The 14,517-nt window shown below is 45.5% G+C and overlaps 1 protein-coding gene across 2 annotated transcripts in view; it reads left to right on the top strand.

Annotated features, from left to right (window-relative positions):
* Window positions 1-14,517, top strand: part of Fur2 (furin-like protease 2) — a 1,176,928-nt gene that overhangs the window by 337,754 nt on the left and 824,657 nt on the right. The window lies entirely within an intron of this gene.

Here is a 14,517-nt window from a genome sequence, read left to right as displayed (position 1 = left end):
GGGCCAGGAGCTGTGAATCGACCCCCGCAACCTTAACTAGGTGAGTACACACACACACACACACACACACACACACACACACACACACACCTCAGAACAGCATTCCGACATCTTAATAAGGAATCGTTCAGCACCCTGTACACCGTGTACGTTAGGCCCATATTGGAGTATGCGGCACCAGTTTGGAACCCACACCTAGCCAAGCACGTAAAGAAACTAGAGAAAGTGCAAAGGTTTGCAACCAGACTAGTCCCAGAGCTAAGAGGTATGTCCTACGAGGAGAGGTTAAGGGAAATTAACCTGACGACATTGGAGGACAGGAGAGATAGGGGGGACATGATAACGACATGCAAAATACTGAGAGGAATTGACAAGGTGGACAAAGACAGGATGTTCCAGAGATGGGACACAGTAACAAGGGGGACACAGTTGGAAGCTGAAGACACAGATGAATCACAGGGATGTTAGGAAGTATTTCTTCAGCCACAGAGTAGTCAGTAAGTGGAATAGTTTGGGAAGCGATGTAGTGGAGGCAGGATCCATACATAGCTTTAAGCAGAGGTATGATAAAGCTCACGGTTCAGGGAGAGTGACCTAGTAGCGATCAGTGAAGAGGCGGGGCCAGGAGCTTGGTATCGACCCCTGCAACCTCAACTAGGTGAGTACACACACACACGCACCACAGCACACTGCCCCCCCCCCCCACACACACACACACACACAGGAGGCCAGGAGCTGTGACTCGACCCCTGCAACCACAAATAGGTGAGTACACACACACACACACACACACGCACGCACACGAAACAGGCCAAGTGTCTGTTGACAAGTGCCTTTGACAACTAGTAACTACTACTACATATTCAAAAGAGGCCAAGTGTCTATCCACAAGTGCCTCTGACAACCGATCACTGACCTTGACACACCTTATTTGTACATGTGCTCAGTCCTCTTTACCCACTCCCTCCCCCATCCCCGCCAACCCACCCCATCCTCGCCCTCCCACCCCCCTACACTACCCAACCAATTCCCCACCTATTCCCCATCCTCTCCTTCCCCCCCTCCTTTTCCCGAACCCTGACCTTCCCCACCCCCACCCCCCTTCCCATCTGCGGTTATTACTGGAGGGCAGCATAAGCCTCGTCAGGATTACCCTGTGATTACTAATCCTTCACTGGACATTCAGGATTGGTGGCCGCGTGTCACAATAGTCTGGTGGATCACGAGTAAAAGTGTGCAGCTTGGGGGGGGGGGTAATCTCCCTTCAATGAAAGCCGCCTTCATGACGGCGAAGGGTTCTTGATCCAAATAAATAGAGCCACCCTCACTTCTCTTGGATCGAATATGATGGCCTCCCATTCTTAGGCACTTTATTTTATTATTATTATTATTATTATTAGTTTTATACTACTACTAATAATAATGTCATAGTTAATATATTCTCTGGGAATATTGAGGGCCATACACTGCCTTGGGGAATGCGAACTTGTCAGATGTGTTCCTAGGATGATGGGGTTGCTCCAATCTCTTGGACGAAGATCCCTTTAACTTGAAGGCGGAGAAAACTTACTGGGCCAGCTGTGTAGCTGTGTGAAATATTGAAATCCCAGTACGACTCTGTGTTTAGTGAACCACTAATCGGTCTGAGGATCGACGACCCAAATGATTTCTTCATGAATGAGCCTCAAAACTCCATAAATGTATGCCAGATTTCCGACATTACTCTAACTCCGATAGATTTCGAGAAAGCCATTGACAACATGCCTATGCACTCAGCCCCGGGCCCAGACTCGTGGAACTCTGTTTTCATTAAGAACTGCAAGAAACCCCTCTCGCGTGCTCTAAGTACACTATGGAGGAGGAGCTTGGACATGGGTGAAATTCCACAGTCACTTAAAACAACGGATATAGCCCCACTCCATAAAGGTGGCAGAAAAACATTAGCTAAGAACTATAGACCAATAGCTCTGACGTCCCACATCGTAAAATTCTTTGAAAGAGTGCTAAGAAGCAGGATTGCAAATGACCTGGATTCCCAAAATCTGCATAATCCAGGGCAACATGGGTTCACGGCAGGTCGCTCCTGCCTCTCACAACTACTGGATCACTATGATATGGCCTTGGATGCACTGGAAGAAAATCAGAATGCAGATGTAATATACACAGACTTTGCAAAAGCATTTGACAAATGCGATCATGGCGTAATAGCCCATAAAATACGTGCTAAAGGAATAACTAGGAAAGTGGGGAGATGGATCTTCAACTTCCTAACAAATCGAACACAAAGAGTAGTGGTCAAGAGAGTTAAATCGGAGGCTGCCATAGTGAAGAGCTCTGTTCCACAAGGCACAGTACTCGTCCCCATCTTATTCCTTATCCTCATATCAGACATAGAGATATACATCACAGCACCGTATCATCCTTTGCGGATGATACTAGGATCTGCATGAGGCTGTCATCTGCTGGGGACGCGGTTAACCTCCAAGAAGATATAAACAAAGTTTTCCAGTGGGCAACGGTAAACAATATAATGTTCAATGAGGACAAATTCCAACTACTCCGTTATGGAAAACTGGAGGAGATAATAACTAGAACCGAGCATACTACAAACTCTGGCCACACAATAGAGCGGAAAAATAATGTAAGGGACCTGGAAGTAGTAATGTCTGAGGATGTCACTTTCAAGGATCACAACAGTGCCACGATCGCACGTGCAAAGAAAATGATAGGATGGATAATGAGAACGTTCAAAACGAGAGATGCCAAGCCAATGATGATCCTTTTCAAATCACTTGTTCTCTCTAGGCTGGAATACTACTGTACATTAACATCTCCATTCAAAGCAGGTGAAATCGCAGATCTAGAGTGTACAGAGATCCTTTACTGCACGTATAAGTTCTGTCAAGCACCTAAACTACTGGGAACGCTTGGAAGCACTTGACTTGTCCTCGTTGGAACGCAGGAGGGAGATATCATAATCTACACTTGGAAAATCTTGGAAGGAATGGTCCCAAATCTGCACAAAGAAATCACTCCCTACGAAAGTAAAGGACTTGGCAGGCGATGCAAAATGCCCCCAATAAAAAGTAGGGGCGCCATTGGTACACTAAGGGAAAACACCATAAGTGTCCGGGGCCCAACAGCCTCTCATCAAGCATTAGGGGAATTACCAATAAACCCCTGGCTGCCTTCAAGAGAGAGCTGGACAGATACCTAAAGTCAGTGCCGGATCAGCCGGGCTGTGGCTCGTACGTTGGACTGCGTGCGGCCAGCAGTAACAGCCTAGTTGATCAGGCCTTGATCCATCGGGAGGCCTGGTCATGGACTGGGCCGCGGGGGCGTTGATCCCCGGAATAACCTTCAGGTAACCAGGTGTGTGTGTGTGTGTCTGTGTCAACACTTGTGTGAGGTGTACCAGCTGGACCACGCTGGTGCCTCCCTCTTCATGCTGCTGGGGAAGTGCTGGTGGAAGTGCAAGGAATGGGAAGGGTGTTGTGGAGGTGCTGGGAAGGGTGTTGTGGAGGTGCTGGGAAGAGTGCTGTGGAGGTGCTGGGAAGAGTGTTGTGGAGGTGCTGGGAAGGGTGTTGTGGAGGTGCTGGGAAGGGTGTTGTGGAGGTGCTGGGAAGGGTGTTGTGGAGGTGCTGGGAAGGGTGTTGTGGAGGTGCTGGGAAGAGTGTTGTGGAGGTGCTGGGAAGAGTGTTGTGGAGGTGCTGGGAAGAGTGTTGTGGAGGTGCTGGGAAGAGTGTTGTGGAGGTGCTGGGAAGAGTGTTGTGGAGTTTCTGGGAAGGGTGTTGTGGAGGTGCTGGGAAGAGTGTTGTGGAGGTGCTGGGAAGAGTGTTGTGGAGGTGCTGGGAAGGGTGTTGTGGAGGTGCTGGGAAGAGTGTTGTGGAGGTTTCTGGGAAGAGTGTTGTGGAGGTGCTGGGAAGGGTGTTGTGGATGTGCTGGGAAGAGTGTTGTGGAGGTGCTGGGAAGAGTGTTGTGGAGGTGCTGGGAAGGGTGTTGTGGAGTTTCTGGGAAGAGTGTTGTGGAGGTGCTGGGAAGGGTGTTGTGGAGGTGCTGGGAAGGGTGTTGTGGAGGTGCTGGAAAGGGTGTTGTGGAGGTGCTGGTAAGGGTGTTGTGGAGGTGCTGGGGAGGGTGTTGTGGAGGTGCTGGGAAGAGTGTTGTGGAGGTGCTGGGAAGGGTGTTGTGGAGGTGCTGGGAAGGGTGTTGTGGAAGTGCTGGGAAGGGTGTTGTGGAGGTGCTGGGAAGGGTGTTGTGGAGGTGCTGGGAAGGGTGTTGTGGAGTTTCTGGGAAGAGTGTTGTGGAGGTGCTGGGAAGAGTGTTGTGGAGGTGCTGGGAAGGGTGTTGTGGAGGTGCTGGTAAGGGTGTTGTGAAGGTGCTGGGGAGGGTGTTGTGGAGTTGCTGGGAAGAGTGTTGTGGAGGTGCTTGGAAGGGTGTTGTGGAGGTGCTGGGAAGGGTGTTGTGGAAGTGCTGGGAAGGGTGTTGTGGAGTTTCTGGGAAGAGTGTTGTGGAGGTGCTGGGAAGAGTGTTGTGGAGGTGCTGGGAAGGGTGTTGTGGAGGTGCTGGTAAGGGTGTTGTGAAGGTGCTGGGGAGGGTGTTGTGGAGTTGCTGGGAAGAGTGTTGTGGAGGTGCTTGGAAGGGTGTTGTGGAGGTGCTGGGAAGGGTGTTGTGGAAGTGCTGGGAAGGGTGTTGTGGAGGTGCTGGGAAGGGTGTTGTGGAGGTGCTGGGAAGGAATTGACAAGGTAGATAGGGATAGGAGGTTTCAGAGATGGGACCCAGCAATAAGAGGTCACAACTGGAAGTTGGAGACTCAGATGAGTCACAGGGATGTTAGGAAGTATTTCTTCAGCCATAGAGTTGAGTTGTCAAGAAGTGAAACAGTCTGGAGAGTGATGTAATGGAGGCAGGATCCATACGTAGTATTAAGAAGAGATACGATAAAGCTCATGGAGCAGGAAGTAGACCTAGTAGTGACCATCGAAGTGGTGGGGCCAGGAGCTATGATGTATACCCAGTTGTGTCGCCTTTATATTTTGCGACATGCTGATGCTGATATCTACTGGGCCATATAGGCCTACTGTGCTCAGCCTGCACCCTTTATCTGCCTCACCTGACAGCCTAGAGACTACAAGCCTACTCTCTCCCTCGCGGGCCTAGCTGGCCCGCCAGGGCCCAATAAAGCAAAGTCGTTGCCTCCGAAGAGTATTATTCACGATTTCCAGATCATCAACAAATTCTATTGTAATAATGACTCGACCTATGCAGCCACAAATAAGTAAGTACACACGCACACTTTCTAACATTAGGTACAATTTAACGAGTCCGTGATTCCCCGAAGCCCAGGATCTGGACCAACACAGGGAAGTCCCTGCCAAGTGTTACTAATATTAACCGTGATCATCGCGCATCATGTGTTATGTTGTTTATGTTGGAGTATCCTGTGTGTGTTGTTGCTTCCTCTGTTCTTTCTCTCCCTCTGGTTTTAGTCCCTCTGCTCTCATCCCCCTTTGTTTTCACCTCTGTTGCCATGCCCTCTGTTGTCACTGTTACCATTTCCCCTCTTCTTCCTTCCTCTATTTTTGCTCCTCTTTGTCGCTGTTGGTGAGGGCATCACAAGACGCACTATGATAGATCTAAGCTGAGTACCCTTAATAACACTAATGTGAAGCCTAAAACCGTGACACCACTGTTCACTGCATTTACTCTTTTATGGCTGTTGAAGGTGCAAGTGTCATTGCCGCTCAGGAACTGTTCGTCATTGTCACTCGGTAACTGTGCCAGTGGTATTAGAACTGCGTGAGTGCCATTCAAGAACTGTGAAAGTCATTGCTACTCAGTAAATGTGAGTCGGTACCACTCAGAATTGTCATCTCAGTGTGGGCGCCATCATGGGCTACATTAACTGTGTCATTTAATGGTTCAGCTTCTCTAAACGCTGACAATTTCTCGTGAGCGAGAGTTTACAACATATGGTGTGATGCCCTCGCAGCTCTCCTCCGGGAACGCGCTCTAAACAACTTTTTAAGGCAACAAACACAAGTGGAAGTGAGAGGGGATTGTCGCTAGAGCCTTTAAGCCACGTCTTGCAATGAATCCACCGAGTGTGTCTGTCTGTCTGTCTGTCTGTCTCTCTCTCTCTCTCTCTCTCTCTCTCTCTCTCTCTCTCTCTCTCTCTCTCTCTCTCTCTCTCTAAATCCACTCTAAATGCAACAAATAGTCCATGTTGGCACAAACACTATTGCGAATGTCCCTGTGCAGGGTAGCCTGAAATTTGCTTGATGTTTTGGGGGATCATCGCCCCCGCTGCCCGACCCTAGACCAGGCCAGACCTCCCTGTTGATAGGCTATGGGTGTTTGTTGCACGCAGTCCGACCTCAGAAACTTGCTTCAGCAAATTATCAAATTACGCCTTAAAGATAGTTTTGAGTCAGGTGGTAATTCCTCTGATGCTTGATGGAAAGACGTTAAAAGTCTGGACGGGCAGATACGGAAGAAACGTCATTTTTTAAAAAGGTTGTAATTAAGAATAAAAAGGCACAATACCGTGACTTGAAGAACACAGATAACACACACACACAGGAGAGAGAAACTTGTGATATTTCGTTCCTACTTGTACCATTAACTAGTCCAAACTGTGTGACTAGTTAATGGTCGGACTGAATCGTTGTCATAAGTTTCTTTCTCTTATGTACGGGTTATTGTGTAAGGTTTTAATTACTGTTCAGAGTTTAAGCATAACTCGACCTCCTCCGGCTTCGCGGAAAAACGCAACTGGTTTACATAGGTCTAGTCAAAGGCGGGAGGGACACCATTTGTGTGTGTGTGTGTGTGTGTGTGTGTGTGTGTGTGTGTGTGTGTGTGTGTGCGCGCGCGCGTGCACGTGCAGAAAAGTGACTGGTGCTCGGAACAAGGTGACTGCGAGACATTTTTTGTGAGAAAACAATCTTATGTAAAGTAAAAGGACACAAGTGCAACTAATGTGACATTTATTGTGGCAACGTTTCGCTCTCCAGGAGCTTTATCAAGCTTGATAAAGCTCCTGGAGAGCGAAACGTTGCCACAATAAATGTCACATTAGTTGCACTTGTGTCCTTTTACTTTACATACTGTCGGTAATTCTACCAACTTTATTACAGAAAACAATCTTGTTCTTGCTAAAGCCAAGGACTTGAACCCTTCTTGGTGTCACAATGAACCAGTGTCCTCGTCAGTGGTGAAGGAAATGTCTCAGCCCTCCTCAAATACCACGCAACAGACGAGGCTTCCAACTCTCATCCTCACCCACCACCACCACTTTGTGATTATTATTGTTGGTAGTGATTACCATTATTTATGGTGATGCTTATGACTGGTGATCAGTATAGTTACTGATGGCGATCATAATGGTAGCACTGACAACACACGTCATGAAAGAAGTCTTTGAAATGCTGCTGAGACGCCTAATTAATAATTTTGTGGAAAATCGTGAGCTACACGGCCAAAGTCATCATGAATTTAGAGCGGGACGATCATGCCGGTCACAGCTTATCAGGTCATTATGACAAAAAATCACTGAGGCTAAAGAAGAGGAAAAAACAAAGATTTGGATATTTAGATTTGTAACAAACAGAACAGAATGGTATAAACATAACCTTGTTTTAACTAATTAAAAAAAAATCAGTATCTCGAGAAACACCCCTGACAACTTTACTGCTTCTCATCCTCATAACAAACACTAATAAAATCACTGCCACACCTTCGTATCATCCTTTGCGGACGATACTAAATTAAGCATGAAAGTTGCTTCAGTATGTGACAGAAAAATTAAAAGCAGATATGCAGATGTTAGGAAAATCGCTCCGTGGACTAAGGAAAATAATATGAAGTTCAGTGGTGAGAAATTTCACTTGTTTATATATGCAAGAAGGCATTCCATACGAGCGCAGGATACAAAACGCTGGAAGACTATCATAGAACGAAAGGAACATATAATAAATATCATTTAGTGGACATAATGAGAAAAATGCAACCAAGGCTAAAGAAATAAGAACTTCAAAAACGAGAGAAATAACATTAGTGAAGGGAATATTCAAACCATTTACACTTTCATGTCTGAAATATTGTTCTGTGCTCAGCAGCTCTGTTTAGGGCTGCTGAACACAGAACAATAGAGATGATTTACTGCCCACATAAGACATAAACTAAAGTACTCTGGAATGGAGTGTATGTCTGTCTTTAGTGAAGACTTTAGGGCATTTCTTTAGGTGATAGCATCTGCATGTTGCATTCAATTTTTCCAGTCTGTCCTTATCTACAGACACACTGCTGGTTATTAATTACTGGATTTGTGTTAACAGCTGATTCAACGCTCTTTCCCCACCCATTTTTTATGTGAGTATATATGCCTTGCCACCTGCATCTCTCTCTCCTCTCTCATTAGTGTTTGTGTATGTCCTCGTTCATTTCATGTGTGTTTATATATTGTGTGTCTACTTGAGTTTCTTATTGTGTTTGTGTATATCATGTTTTCTGGCGAGTCTGTGTGTGTGTGTGTATACTGCACAACATTACATTATATATATATATATATATATATATATATATATATATATATATATATATATATATATATATATATATATATATATATATATATATATATATATACATATATAGTATATACATATATATATATATATAGTATATACACACATATATATATATATATATATATATATATATATATATATATATAGTATATACACATATATAGTATATACACATATATAGTATATACACACATATATATAGTATATACACATATATATATAGTATATACACATATATATAATGTAATGTTGTGCAGTGTCAGTTTGTCGAGAGGTTTCGGGTTTATACGAGTGGTAGGTGGATGGATACTAACATCTGCACTTGATCTGTGATATATTGATGGTAGCTCTGCCGTCTGCCCGTGCGTGTCTGTTCACGTTGCCGGCTACATTTATGGTATAATGTACATGACTATATATATATATATATATATATATATATATATATATATATATATATATATATATATATATATATATATATGTGTGTCGTGCCGAATATGTAAAACTGGTCAATTAGCAAGAACTCATTTAAAATTAAGTCTTTTCTGAAATTTTCTCTTATACGTTTAAAGATATATTTTTTTCGTTAATGTTAATGTAAAAAATTTTAATTTTGCACCAAAAGAATCTTAGAAAACTTACCTAACCTTATTATAACAAGAGCAATTTATTTTAGCCTAACCCAACTAAATATATTTTAAATACGTTTACAGTAATTTAGTACTAAACAAACACAATCAAATATATTTTTTTCGTTAGGTTCAGAATGATTTTGGCGAAATTATTGCATACACAAATTTTCACTTGTCCTATATGGCAAGATGAGCGTTGCTATTTAAGCCAAAATCGCAAGTTCTGCCTATTCCGCACGACATATATATATATATATATATATATATATATATATATATATATATATATATATATATATATATATATATATATATATAATGTCATGCCGAATAGGTAAAGCTAGTGATTTTAGCTTGAATAGCAACGCTCATCTTGCTGACTAAGGTAAGCGAAAATTTGTGTATGCAATAATTTCGCAAAAATCATTCTGAACCTAACGAAAAAAATACATTTCATTGTGTTTGTTTATTAAATTATTGTAAACTTATCTAAAATATATTTAGTTGGATTAGGCTAAATTAAATTGCGCTTGTTATAATAAGGTTAGGTAAGTTTTCTAAGGTTCTTTTGGTGCAAAATTATTAATTTTTACATTAACATAAATTAAAAAATATATATCTCTAAACATATAAGAGAATTTTTTAAAAAGAACTTAATTTTAAACAAGTTCTTGATAATTGACCAGTTTTATATATATATATATATATATATATATATATATATATATATATATATATATATATATGCAATAAGATCACAGTAAACAGGTGATTTCAGAATATGCAAAACAACCACTCTGAAAAAATAGAGAAATTCCAAGCGCTTTCGTGACAATGTGAGTAGTCACGAAAGCGCTTGGAATTTCTCTGTCCTTTCAGAGTGGTTGTTTTGCATATATATATATATATATATATATATATATATATATATATATATATATATATATATATATATATATATATATATATATATATATATAATGTGTGTGTGTTTGTGTTCTGGTCGTATTTACATCTGTGCTTCCATTATTTTTTTGTTTTCTTGCCTTTGTCTTTTGTTTTTGTTTTTTAATAAGTGTTTCTTCTTTTCATTGCTTCCAGTTTTCTTTACGTGTTTTCGTGACTTTCACAGCTCAATATTTAAAACTAAATGTTTTATTTTTATTTAAAAAATAACTTTTCTACAATAAAACCAGGAAACTGGTGAAAGTATCTTGAACAATAGCGATGTCTTCTACAGTTTTCCTGAATTTTAGGTATGTGGTATTGTGTTTGCGGATCCGACAAACGATTCGGTTGCGCAGTCCGTTTTTCCGCTTATTTAGCAGGTTAATACGTTTCCCATGGCAGGTGGAGCAACTCGGCTGTTCATCTGTAGCTCCACGTAATGAAAGTAATCGTTTGTTGATCTGATGCAATTTTTTTTCTCGTTTTAACAATTTCAAAGGGAGTTGTGGTGGACCTGCTAGTGTGTCTTGTTTTAGTTGCTGCTTCGTTGTGTAGGCCTCTTCTTTTTCTTCTTCCCTCCTCCTTTCCTTCCTTCCTCCTCCTTTCCTTCCTCCTCTTCTCCACTTCCTACATTCCCTTCTCTTCCTCCTACATTTTCTCAAGTTCCACTTCATTCTCCTTTCTCCCTCGTGATCTTTGTTTCCTCACTACCTTCTCCAACTCCTGTATGTGTTCAATTACCCTAAAGGTTTCTATTAGCCCACTGACCTTGTCTGTGGGATTCATTGGTATTGGGAGTGTGTTCGTGTGTGTTATCTAGTTCCGCCTTGTGATGTACTGAGCGAATAATGTACACTGCTAATAGCTGCATGTACACTCACTTTGAGATGCATGTGGCAAACATTATATAATGTAGGTATCTATATGTGCACTTTTTTTTCATGCTTGTGATGTACTTGTGAATGGTGGTGGGAGTGTGAGTGTGTTGGGTTGGTAGCGGTAGTAGCACTGGTCGTGTTACTGGTGGTGGTTCAGGAGGGAGTGTGCTTGGTAATGTCAGCAGCGGTCACCTTATACAGAGTATCAGCGGAAATGTTTATCATTTGATGGAAGTTGCCTTGGTCTTGGCTGTATTTCCCAAGACTGCTTTTTCTTACTGGGTGTTTGTGGGTAATCCTGGCGATGGTGCATAGTGATAGTGGTGATGGTGCATGAAGATCGTTATAGTGGTGGTGCTAACCGCTGAACATACAAACCTCACCCTGTATACCTCACTGTATCTGACACTACACTGCATAAGGCCAGGCGAACAACAACACCTAACCCAGATTCACAGCTAGAAGGAAACTAGTCAGGGAGCTCCGTGTGGGTTTAACGCTGTGTGACCCCTCTGGGTCTAGTGCTTCCGCTTAACATTAATAATAAGAATAGGTGTATATTACCCAGGTATACCTGTCAAATCTAACTACCTCACACACCTCTCTACCTCTCCTGTGTTAGTGTGTATTGTGTATTCATTGTATTTTAGTTGTGTATTACCTGTGTTTAATACTTTAAAAGTGAAACTCGTACATCAGAATGCAGTTTGCATGTAAACTCATTATCAAGTGGTCGTTAGTTGATGTCAGAGTATTGGCTTGTGGTCATACTTTCACTAGTCTGCGTTAATAGAACCTGTACGATATTACTGCTCCTACTACACCTAACAACAACACTTGTATCGCCCCCCCCCAACACCACAAGTACCGTACGTGGTGGTTACACCCCCACACACAGACACAGAAGGGAGCACACGAACGCACATACGCGCACACATACGCATTTCTTCAGTCGTAGAGAAGTCAGGAAGTGGAATAGTCTAGCAAGTCAGGTAGTGGAGGCAGGAACCATACATAGCTTTAAGATGAGGTATGATAAAGCTCATGGAGCAGGGAGAGAGAGGACCTAGTAGCGCTCAGTGAAGAGGCGGCGCCAGGAGCTGAGTCTCGACCCCTGCAACCACAATTAGGTGAGTACATACGCGCATCACTCCCTACGAAAGTAAAAGACTGGGCAGGCGATGCAAAATGCCCCCAATAAAAAGTAGGGGCGCCATTGGTACACTAAGGGAAAACACCTTAAGTGTCCGGGGCCCAAGACTGTTCAACAGCCTCCCATCAAGCATTAGGGGAATTGTCAATAAACCCCTGACTGAATTCAAGAGAGAGCTGGACAGATACCTAAAGTCAGTGCCGGATCAGCCGGGCTGTGGCTCGTACGTTGGACTGCGTGCGGCCAGCAGTAACAGCCTAGTTGATCAGGCCCTGATCCATCGGGAGGCCTGGTCATGGACCGGGCTGCAGGGGCGTTGATCCCCGGAATAACCTCCAGATAACCTCCAGGACCCACCCCACAACACCCAGGTACCCATTTTACTGATGGAGAACATAGACAACAGGTGGAGAGAAACACGCCCAATGTTTCTACTCTGGCTGGGGATCGAACCCAGGCCCTCGCCGTGTGAAGCGACATCTTTAACCACCAGGCCACAAGAAATATAACAGATGGTATATTGAGAGTTTGTAATGAAGCAACTGAGATTAGAGCCAACATCTCGCCCTTGTAACAGGCTTTACTGAGGCAACGTCTCGCCCTTGTAGCAGGCTTTACTCAGACAACGTTTCGCCCTTGTAACAGGCTTTACTGTGAAAACGTCTCGTTCTTGTAACAGGCGAGGCGGTGGAAATTGCTTGTAGTTATGGGTAGAGGTTGCCTGTAGTTGTGGGTGGAGGTTGTTTGGAGGTTGCCTGGAGGTGTGTAGGTGGAGTCTGCCTGGAGGTGTATACGTGGAGGTTGCTTGGAGGTTGCCTGGAGGTGTGTAGGTGGAGGCTGCCTGGAAGTGTATAGGTGGAGGCTGCCTGGAGGTGTGTAGGTGGAGGCTGCCTGGAGGTGTGTAGGTGGAGGCTGCCTGGAGGTGTGTAGGTGGAGGCTGCCTGGAGGTGTGTAGGTGGAGGCTGCCTGGAGGTGTGTAGGTGGAGGCTGCCTGGAGGTGTGTAGGTGGAGGCTGCCTGGAGGTGTGTAGGTGGAGGCTGCCTGGAGGTGTGTAGGTGGAGGCTGCCTGGAGGTGTGTAGGTGGAGGCTGCATGGAGGTGTGTAGGTGGAGGCTGCCTGGAGGTGTGTAGGTGGAGGCTGCCTGGAGGTGTGTAGGTGGAGGCTGCCTGGAGGTGTGTAGGTGGAGGCTGCCTGGAGGTGTGTAGGTGGAGGCTGCATGGAGGTGTGTAGGTGGAGGCTGCCTGGAGGTGTGTAGGTGGAGGCTGCCTGGAGGTGTGTAGGTGGAGGCTGCCTGGAGGTGTGTAGGTGGAGGCTGCCTGGAGGTGTGTAGGTGGAGGCTGCCTGGAGGTGTGTAGGTGGAGGCTGCCTGGAGGTGTGTAGGTGGAGGCTGCATGGAGGTGTGTAGGTGGAGGCTGCCTGGAGGTGTGTAGGTGGAGGCTGCCTGGAGGTGTGTAGGTGGAGGCTGCCTGGAGGTGTGTAGGTGGAGGCTGCCTGGAGGTGTGTAGGTGGAGGCTGCCTGGAGGTGTGTAGGTGGAGGCTGCCTGGAGGTGTGTAGGTGGAGGCTGCCTGGAGGTGTGTAGGTGGAGGCTGCCTGGAGGTGTGTAGGTGGAGGCTGCATGGAGGTGTGTAGGTGGAGGCTGCCTGGAGGTGTGTAGGTGGAGGCTCCCTGGAGGTGTGGAGGTGGAGGCTGCCTGGAGGTGTGTAGGTGGAGGCTGCCTGGAGGTGTGTAGGTGGAGGCTGCCTGGAGGTGTGTAGGTGGAGGCTGCCTGGAGGTGTGTAGGTGGAGGCTGCCTGGAGGTGTGTAGGTGGAGGCTGCCTGGAGGTGTGTAGGTGGAGGCTGCCTGGAGGTGTGTAGGTGGAGGCTGCCTGGAGGTGTGTAGGTGGAGGCTGCCTGGAGGTGTGTAGGTGGAGGCTGCCTGGAGGTGTGTAGGTGGAGGCTGCATGGAGGTGTGTAGGTGGAGGCTGCCTGGAGGTGTGTAGGTGGAGGCTGCCTGGAGGTGTGTAGGTGGAGGCTGCCTGGAGGTGTGTAGGTGGAGGCTGCCTGGAGGTGTGTAGGTGGAGGCTGCCTGGAGGTGTGTAGGTGGAGGCTGCCTGGAGGTGTGTAGGTGGAGGCTGCCTGGAGGTGTGTAGGTGGAGGCTGCCTGGAGGTGTGTAGGTGGAGGCTGCCTGGAGGTGTGTAGGTGGAGGCTGCCTGGAGGTGTGTAGGTGGAGGCTGCATGGAGGTGTGTAGGTGGAGGCTGCCTGGAGGTGTGTAGGTGGAGGCTGCCTGGAGGTGTGTAGGTGGAGGCTGCCTGGAGGTGTGTAGGTGGAGGCTG

This window comes from Cherax quadricarinatus, chromosome 9, assembly GCF_038502225.1.
Source record: "Cherax quadricarinatus isolate ZL_2023a chromosome 9, ASM3850222v1, whole genome shotgun sequence".
Taxonomy (NCBI): Eukaryota; Metazoa; Arthropoda; class Malacostraca; order Decapoda; family Parastacidae; genus Cherax; species Cherax quadricarinatus.
This window is presented reverse-complemented; position numbering and strand designations above follow the sequence as displayed.